Consider the following 8,974-nt stretch of genomic DNA (forward strand, 5'->3'; position numbering starts at 1 on the left):
TGACATTAATAGCATTAATAATTATTCCTGTAACTGAATCTTCAACAGTGTGTCATTAAATTATTGTGCTCTGGAGTTAATAAGAACCATGAATAACAGTCACATGGTAATTTTATCTTCAATGTTCAGGTTATGAAACAGATGTTCTATGTTTCTGAGGGTTTTTTTAGATTTCAGTGAGGTCATTTGTTTTAATAAATAACTGAGCTCGAACACTGACATTCAGTCCTTAAACTATTCCATTTTGTAGAACTTTGATAATCTTTTTTTTTTTTTTTTTTTAAGGTCTCACTCTACTATACTCTTAAGTGAAATAAATCCAACAGACACACATGTTTAAATACCACATTGTTTCTCTGGTGTGAGAAACCAAAAGTGGAAATAAAGACTAAAATGTACAATTGATATTGGAAAATGGTAAGAAAATGTTGAAATGGGAAGAGGAACAAGGGGGGAGAGAGGAAGGAAGGGATAAGAAAAAAAGTGAAAATAGAAGAAAAAATGGAAACAAAGGTTTTGTACATAGGGAGGGAAGGAGACTTGAAGGGGGGGTAAAATAAAATTATTTTTTAAAATAAAAAACAAAATAAAGAAAAGAACAACATTGCTTTGCAAGTCTAAAAAATTTTTTTAAATAAAAAGGTCTCACTCTAATTCAGGATGGTCTTGAACTCACTATGTTTCCTAGACAGGCCTCAAACTCATGATGATCCTCCTGCCTCAGCCTCCTGAGTGCTAGAATTACAGGCTTACACCACCACAACCAGCTTTTGACAATCTTGTATCAGATATTAATATTAAACTTATGAACAATTTTTAAAATTTGCCTCATTTTGCCCAAAATATGTCATTATACAGTTATTTCCTTCCTTTATAAATACAAGGAGGATTTCAAATATGAACATCTTTTTCAATGAGACTTCAAAATAATAAGTAATGTGGAATCTTCCATCTTGTTCAGGACAATTGAAATTTCTTATATTCCTACTGTTCTAGAAACAATTGCTCAGGTTGCACAGTACTCTGAGATCTTTGGTTGTGTGTGTGTGTGTGTGTGTGTGTGTGTGTGTGTATGTTTGATGGTTAATTATATGTGTCACCTTGGCTGGGACACAAGGTCCCAGGTTAAACATTATGCTGCTTGTGTCTGGCAGGGTGCTTCTGAGTGAGATTACATTAGAATCTGGGATGGAGCAAAGCTGACTGCCCTCCCCATGTGGGTGGCACCACCCAGTCCCATCAGCCAGCTCCCTCAGGGCCTGAAGGGAACCATCCAGGCTGAGGAGGGGAAATGTGGTCTCTGCTGGACTGCTGGAGCAGGGGCCTCAGTCTTCTGCCCTTAACTGGGATTTCCAGTCAGCCCTCTAGTTCACAGGACTCCAGTCTTTTCCTGGGTCTCCAGTTTGCAGACAGCAGATCGCAGGACTTCTCAGCCTTTATAAGCATGAGCCAGTTTCTTACAATACATCATAAATAATAACAGCAATAGAGATAGAGAAATAGATCATATTGGTTCTGTTTCTCTGGAGAACCCTATTACTGCACGTGTGTGCGCGTGTGTAAAGAGATTCATTAGGAGGGCAGAGTGGTGCACATCCGTAATAATGTAGTAGACATTTCGAAGTTGCTAATAAAGCATGATTTAAATAGTCACATAAAAATGATAAATACATGAATTGATGGAGATATTGACTTAATTTAATAATTCTATAATATATATATACCAAAACACCAATTACAACCCATAAATATATAATTATTATTTATCAATTTAAGAGTTCTTTAAAACAAAGTTTATTGGGGCTGGGGCATAGCTTGGCTGTAAAACAAGTCTTTAACAGATATGAGACTGAATTAAATGTCCAGCACAAAAAAGAAAAAAAGAAAAATTCACCAAGGTAAATGTACTACTCAATTATTTTTTAGTGAATTCAAAGACTTGTATAACCATCACCACCATCCATTTTAGAATACTTTAGAGCCCATTCATAATCAGCCCCATTTCCCAACCCTAGCCTCAGGTAGCCACAGTGACACTGCTTCCTGTAGATTTGCCTTTTCTGGGTGATCTCTGTTTTGAGTAGTGTTGCCCTAAACTTGACCATGGTGGGCACTAAAGGCCCTACAGTATTTCTAGCCTAATGACAGTGAAAAAAATTATATCCAGAATAAGCACATTGTCTCATCATTTTTGACCAAGCTGTAAAAAGTCCATCCATTTTTCAGATTCAAACTTTGGTAAGGCCTTTAAGGCAACTCCTACCTTTGTGTGTGTGGTGTGTGTGTGTGTGTGTGTGTGTGTGTAGTGCTAGGGATCAAAGCCAAGACCTAAGCATGCACTCTACTACTGAGCTACATCTCCAGCCCTCCCTCTTCACTGTTGATAAAGGAAGCAGGGCCCTTGACCACAAGCTTGTGAAGCAGATGATGCTCCCTGGGAGCTACTTTGGAGAGAAAACTCAGAACCAATCAAGGCTGTGCACTGTACTATTTTACCTTTCAGATTCGTAACTGGCAGGAAGTCTGTGGCCACCGCAGACAGGAACACTTTGCTTTAGAAGGAGCTCACAGATAACTGCTATGTCCCCAGTCATTATGCAGTGTAAGGAGAGCTGTTCCATTTCTAATGACAAAGCTCTTGATAAATGTGTAAGGCTCACTTGGGAATATACTCTCGTCAGAGCCTATATAGGGTCAAATGCAGTACAAGCCTTCTTTTAGAGAGTTGCCTTGGTCATTAAAAAGGACTTCCCAAAGACTATGTGTAAGATCCAATCTTATTATTGTTCTTGGGTGTTTTGTTTTGTGGTTACCGGGTGGGTGTTGAACCTATGGCCTTACACATGCTAGACTAGCACTCTACCAATGAGCTGCCACCCTGAGCTTTTATTTTATTTTATCTTATTTTCTAGACAGGCTTTCATTAAGTTGTCCAGGCTGACCTCAAAATTGCAATCCTCCAGCTTCAGCCTCCCCAGTAGCTGGAACTATAGCTGGGACGACAGGCATGTGCCACAAGGTACAGCTTTCTTATTTTATCCTGAGAGTAACTTTCTATTTTACAAAGACAAAAATGATCTGATGATCTCCCTCTTCCTGCTATATTGAAATAAACCCCTGTCGCAGGACCCAGGGTAAACATTCTGAAACACAAATTTGACAATGTCATCTCCTTATGGTGTATAATAAAATCAAAACTAGATTTCTTTTTTCTGACCCAAACCCTTCCTCTCCTATCTTCTACATCCAAGTAATGGATTCTCTATTCTTCAACTGGCTCAGGCCCAAATATTGCCATTACCCTTAACGTTTTTTCCTTTCTTCCCTCCAGCTCCACCTTTAGGTGACAGCTGCCTTCTTTCTGGGAGATGAACTGGCACTATTTGGAGCCAAACTACCATTGTTTCTTGCTGTGATAATAAAGAATGGTCCCCCTGCTGCCACTCAGGCCTCCCTTTCCTCTTCTCTTACCAGAGTGAGACAGCTAAGCTAGCTGTCAGCCTTACTAGCTTAACAATCAGGGAATTCAGAGTTAAAAAGTGAACCATCTGGGGACTGAGAGGTGGGCTGAATGCTTGATTAATATTGAAGAGGCTCTGGGTTCAATTCCCAGTACTCAGAAAAAAAAAAAAAGTGGATCAGTCCTCAAGGCTGTAGCATTAAGATAACACTCCAGAAGAGAGGAGGATGAGAAGTCAGCTCAGCCTTCAAAGACTATGTGGTCAACAGAGACAATAAGAAGCCGAAGCCAGAACCAAAAACAAAAACAAAAACAAAAAACAAAAAACCATGATCATTAAAATCAAACCCACTGAGGCAGGGGAGGGGTCTGCCCTGTTCCAAAGCTCAATTAAGAATTTTCCCCGATGATCAGGGAGAAATTTTAGGTGATAAGGGACAAATGTATGAGTAGAATTGTCACGAAAGTAACTTATATTACTCTTTATTTTATTAGCATAGTAAAAATCATACCCAGGCAGAGAGTGAAGATGTTAATGAGTCATGAGGGCCAGGATGAAGAGGACAACAGGCACGCTAAGCTCCACCTTGTATGTGATGACATTAAGAGGCAGGGTCCTTGCCTATCCCTCAGAGGCTATAAAAATCTCTGTTCTTTGTTTGGGTCAGCTTGGGATACCCCATCTGCTTTCTCCCTTTTACTTGAGCATAAGAATAAAATCTTTGTTCCTGTGCCAAGGTGCTCCTGACTGATTCTTCTGATAGCAAAAGAACCCACAGAGTTGGCACCACCAGCAACCAAGGGACCCTTAGCAGAAAAAACCAGTGTTTCTTCCCTGCTGTTGGTTGCCTGGTGGCTCTGTATGGCACTCAGAAAGATTCTCAGCAGCTCCCCAAGGCCCTGCCTGACTCAACTCTGCCTCCTCTCTGGCCTTGTGCCCTGGTCCCTGTGTTCCAGACAGGGGTTTCCTCGCTCTCTGTAACTTGTCAGTATGGCCCAGGCAGGGCGTCAGGAGCCAACATCCTCTCCTCCCAGCTTTCTGTGTGGCTCTCTCACTTCTTTAGTCCCTGCTTCAGGGCCACTGGCCCCAGAGGCCTCCCTGGCTCCCCTCTTCCATAACAACACTCCCCACTGAGGTTTCCTTTACCAGCTTGCTCTAGCACTTGTTTCCAGAATCCAGAATCTACATATTCGTCTATCCACTTGTCCTCTGTCTTCCCCGGCTGCAATGGAGGAGCCATGGAGCAGAGGCTGGGCTTGCATGGCTGTCTCTGGGGTGGGCTCCCTGAACCCACTTCCTGGTGTTCATATCTTTGTGCTGTTCCCTCTCCTTGGTGTGGGTAGGGCCCCCTGGGGATGGGCCGTAATTCCATTGACTGTTGTCACTGTGGGGAAAGTTCCATCTGGCTAGCAAATGGTCTCTCCCCTCGGCTGGCCTAGAATAGGTGAGCTGTCATTTATGACCTGCCCAAGGGCAGCCTCTGGGGTCTCGGGGCCTTTGGCCAATAGCTGGTGAATACCCCAAAGTGAGTGGGGCATGGTGGCAGGCCTGTAATCCCAGAACTTGGGGTGCTGAGATGAAAAATCTTATGTTCAAGGCCAGCCTGGGCTACCTAGTGAGACTCAGTCTTAAAATAACAAAAACCAACAAGAAAAAGTTAGTGTCTTTACTAACTATTGCCAGAAGGAAGTAAACCTGCCAACAACAGAACTGGGCTGGGAAGCAGATTTGTCTCCAACTTGACGCCTACATGGGACCAAAGTCCTACTGACGTTTGGACTGTAACCCATGTGAGGCTGCGGTAGGGAACTCGGTGAGTGGTACGTGGGCTCCTGACCTGCGAAGACTGAGCAAGGAGGGCTGGGTGTGCAGCTCAGTGCTGGAGTGCTTGCCTAGCACATGTGATGCTCTGAGCTCTATAGTGGGTGGGGGAAGCAGAGAGAGAAAGACAGAGAGGCAGAGAAAGGGAGGAGGAGGAGCAGAAGGAAGGAGGAAGGAAGGAAGAGAGAGAAAGAAAGAGAGAGAAAACCTGAGACAAAATGTATGTTGTCTTATGCAGGTAGGTTAGTTTGTGGTAATATGTTTCACAGTGATAGAATATAAATATGACTTGTTTTCTTCTTTGCTTTCTCCTGAGTCCTTAGAACAGGACCCAGCATGCATTTGGTGCTCGATAAGTGCTTGGTAAATGATTGCTATGGAAAAGCAAAATACAGCAAAGTGGGCTACGGTGTTATGTCATGTGTGTCCGTGCATATAACTGCATAAACAGACTATCTCTAGAAGGGCATTCAAGACAGTGACAGAAGAAAAGCATGTGGCACACGCCTGTCATCTCAGCATTCCAGGAAGCTGAGGCAGGAGGATTGTGTGTTTGAGCCTAGCTTGGGTAATTTAGTGCCTTAGTGAGACCCTGTCTCGAAAGAAAAATTTTAAAAAGAGCTGAGGATGTAGCTCAGTGTAAAGTCCCTAGGTTCACTCCCCAGACAGAAAGAAGAGGGAGAGGGAAAGGGAGAATTGTTTAGATTTCTTATACTCTGTAAATGTATCAGTTAAACACACACACACGCACACACACACACACACACACACACACACACACCAAAACAAAATAGCCCCCATAAACCAGGCATGGTGGCACCTGCCTGTCATCCCAGCAGTACTCAGGAGAATAAGGCAGGAAGATCACCATGAATTCAAGGCCATCCTGGGCTACATAATGAGTTCAAGGCCCGCCTGAACTACAGAGTGCGACTATCAAAAAACAAATCAAAAAAACCCCCATGACTCCCAATTTAAATGTTTTTCTAATAAAGTCACTCCTTCAGCTCTTATTTCTTTTCTCTGGCCACTGCCTTCCCTTTCCAAGCATCCTGGTCTTGTGGATGCTCTGTGGAGATCATCCTCAACAAAAGAAGGGCTACAGACAGAATCTAAGATGTTTTGAACTATTTGCACGCCCCACTTGGACAATGTCATGGAGAAGCAAAGGGCAAATTTCATTTCTTGACAGATATGAGTAAAGCAAAGCCACAAGGGCCTTTCCTTTTTTTTTTTTTTTTATACAGTATTGGGGAATTGAACCCAGGGCCTTCATACTTCATACTTCATCCCCAGTCCTTTTTAAAATGTTTAATTTTGAGACAGGGTCTCACTAAACTGCCACACTGCCCTGCTGGGACTCAAACTTGTAATCTTCCTGCCTTTGCCTCCCTCCACCCCTGAGAGCTGGGACTGCAGGCAGGTGCCACCATGCCAGGGTAACAGGCCTTTTCTTAGGTAAAATACAAAGCAAAGCATGCTAGAATTTTTTCCCTGTTGCTATTGTGTAACCAGCTTCACAGATAATTTCATTCCAGCAAAATCTGAATAATATGTTACAGAGTTATGGGACAATCTCACAGAAAGCTTTGAAAAACATGGCCAAAATAACTAGGGAAGGGGTAGCAATTTCCATATTTGTTTGGCTGACATGAAAAAAAAAATCCAAGTGGAAATTTGCAACCTGGAGGTAAATTGACAGAACCCATTACACAGGGAGGAAAACTGAGTCAGAGAGTACAGTACAGGGCTCTAGAGGCCATGCCTGTGCCAGAAACAGAAGACGCCAAGATTACCACAAACACATATTATCACAGCATGTCAATGGAACAGTTTTGAATTTATAGCCCCTCATCTGCTTTGAAACTAATCAGTATATCCAACATAAAACATTATGAGCACCGAATGTCACAGTACATGCCTGGAATCCTAGCACTTGGGAGGCTGAGATCAGAGGATTGTAAGTTCAAGGCCAGCCTGGGTCATAGTGAGACCCTGACTCAAAAATGAAACAAGGCATAATGAAAGTCACTTGTAGTTAGGGGATGGAAAATATCTGAGACACGATGAGAGGGATGTTCTCGCCATCACACTTATTAACTCTTAGCAATTATCGAGCAACAATGATCCTAGAAACACATGATTATTGACCTTGTTCAAAGTTCTAAAACTAGATCTGAAAACACACAGCCATAATTAATGTTTAACGATTAACCAGCATCTGGGATCTGATGGCTAAAAACAGTTAAGTTATAAGATGCATAGCCCCTTAGGTCACGGTGTATGTGTCATGTTTGTGAAACACGCTTCTTCACAGGCGGCAGTCTGCCAACATCACAGCTTGGTCTGATCAAGCCACACATCTTGCCAGTCCTCAGAACATCAAAAGCTGTGCTCAGGGACAGGGATGTAGCTCAGTGGTGCTGTGCCGGCCTCCCAAGTGCAAGGTCCTGAGTTTGATCCCTGGTACAAAAAAACAAACAAACAACAACAACAAAACTGAGCTCAGCCTCTTGGCCAAAATAACATCTCCAAAGAAACAATTGGTTACTTGACTATATAGCTGTCATTGCCATTCATTCTACTAATATTTAACAATGGGAGTCAAAGAGGCATAAATCAGAGGCTTATTCTAAGTACACTGGTCCTTGAGTGTATGGGTATATTTTCTACCCAACACCATCGTGGCCAAATCCCCCCTCTTCTTCTTCTTCTTTTTAAAATTTTTATTCTGAAACAGGGTCTCCCTGTGCAGTTGAGGCTGGCCTTGAACTCATGGTTATCCTTCTGCCTCAGCCTCCCACGTGCCTTACACACGTGAGGTAAGTGCTCTGTCACTGAGCTACGCCCCTAACTCTCACATCCTTTTGCAAATAACTGGAATTTAAGCTCCAGGAGTCACACAGGATGCATAACTCAGTGGGGAACATGAGGCACCTGATGACACATTCTCAGACTCTTAAAGGATGAGGAGGAAAAATCTAGTTCAACATCCTTCAAAGAACAAAAATTGTGCATCTCTCCCATCCTCCTTAACAATGCCAGGGACACAGGTAATAACCACTTCCATTCTCAAACTGCCCAAATCCTTTTCACACCGTGATCAGGAAGTTGAGAAAATTTTACTCTGGTGAAAGCTTATGTTCATTGATGATATTATGTGACTTAGAGTTCATTTTCCCAAGTGACTGCAAATTAAATGTCTTGCCATCAAATATGAGAGATCCCAAAATAATGCTCTCTTACCTTTATTTCTCTTAGAGCCAATTCAACCCATGAAATATGAAGGCAGCAAAGGGAAATGGAAAGTGAATAAGAAAATGACTTGAAATGCTCCTGTGGAATGGAACAAATTTTCGCGTAATACCACATAATGAGCTTTCAGGGACAGAGAGGAAGAAGAAAGCATTCAGTCATTAGAGGCTGGAGGTGTAGCTCAGTGGTAAGCATTTGCCTCGCACATGTGAGGCCCTGGGCTTGATCCTCTGCACCACAAAACAAACAAACAGATCTGGTCATCGAATGTTGCACAAACATTTGGAAAAGGCTCAACCTCAAGCCTACATTAAAATTGGGTATTTTTTGTGTGTCTGGCAGCTTGATAAGAATTAAATGGTGTGGTGAGGAGGAGAAAAGGACAATTTTGTTCATTCCGGGGAAGTATAAAGTGGAGCAAAAGCTTTGGATAATTA

This window comes from Fukomys damarensis, unplaced genomic scaffold, assembly GCF_012274545.1.
Source record: "Fukomys damarensis isolate Sample0158 unplaced genomic scaffold, DMR_v1.0_HiC HiC_scaffold_32, whole genome shotgun sequence".
Classification (NCBI taxonomy): Eukaryota; Metazoa; Chordata; class Mammalia; order Rodentia; family Bathyergidae; genus Fukomys; species Fukomys damarensis.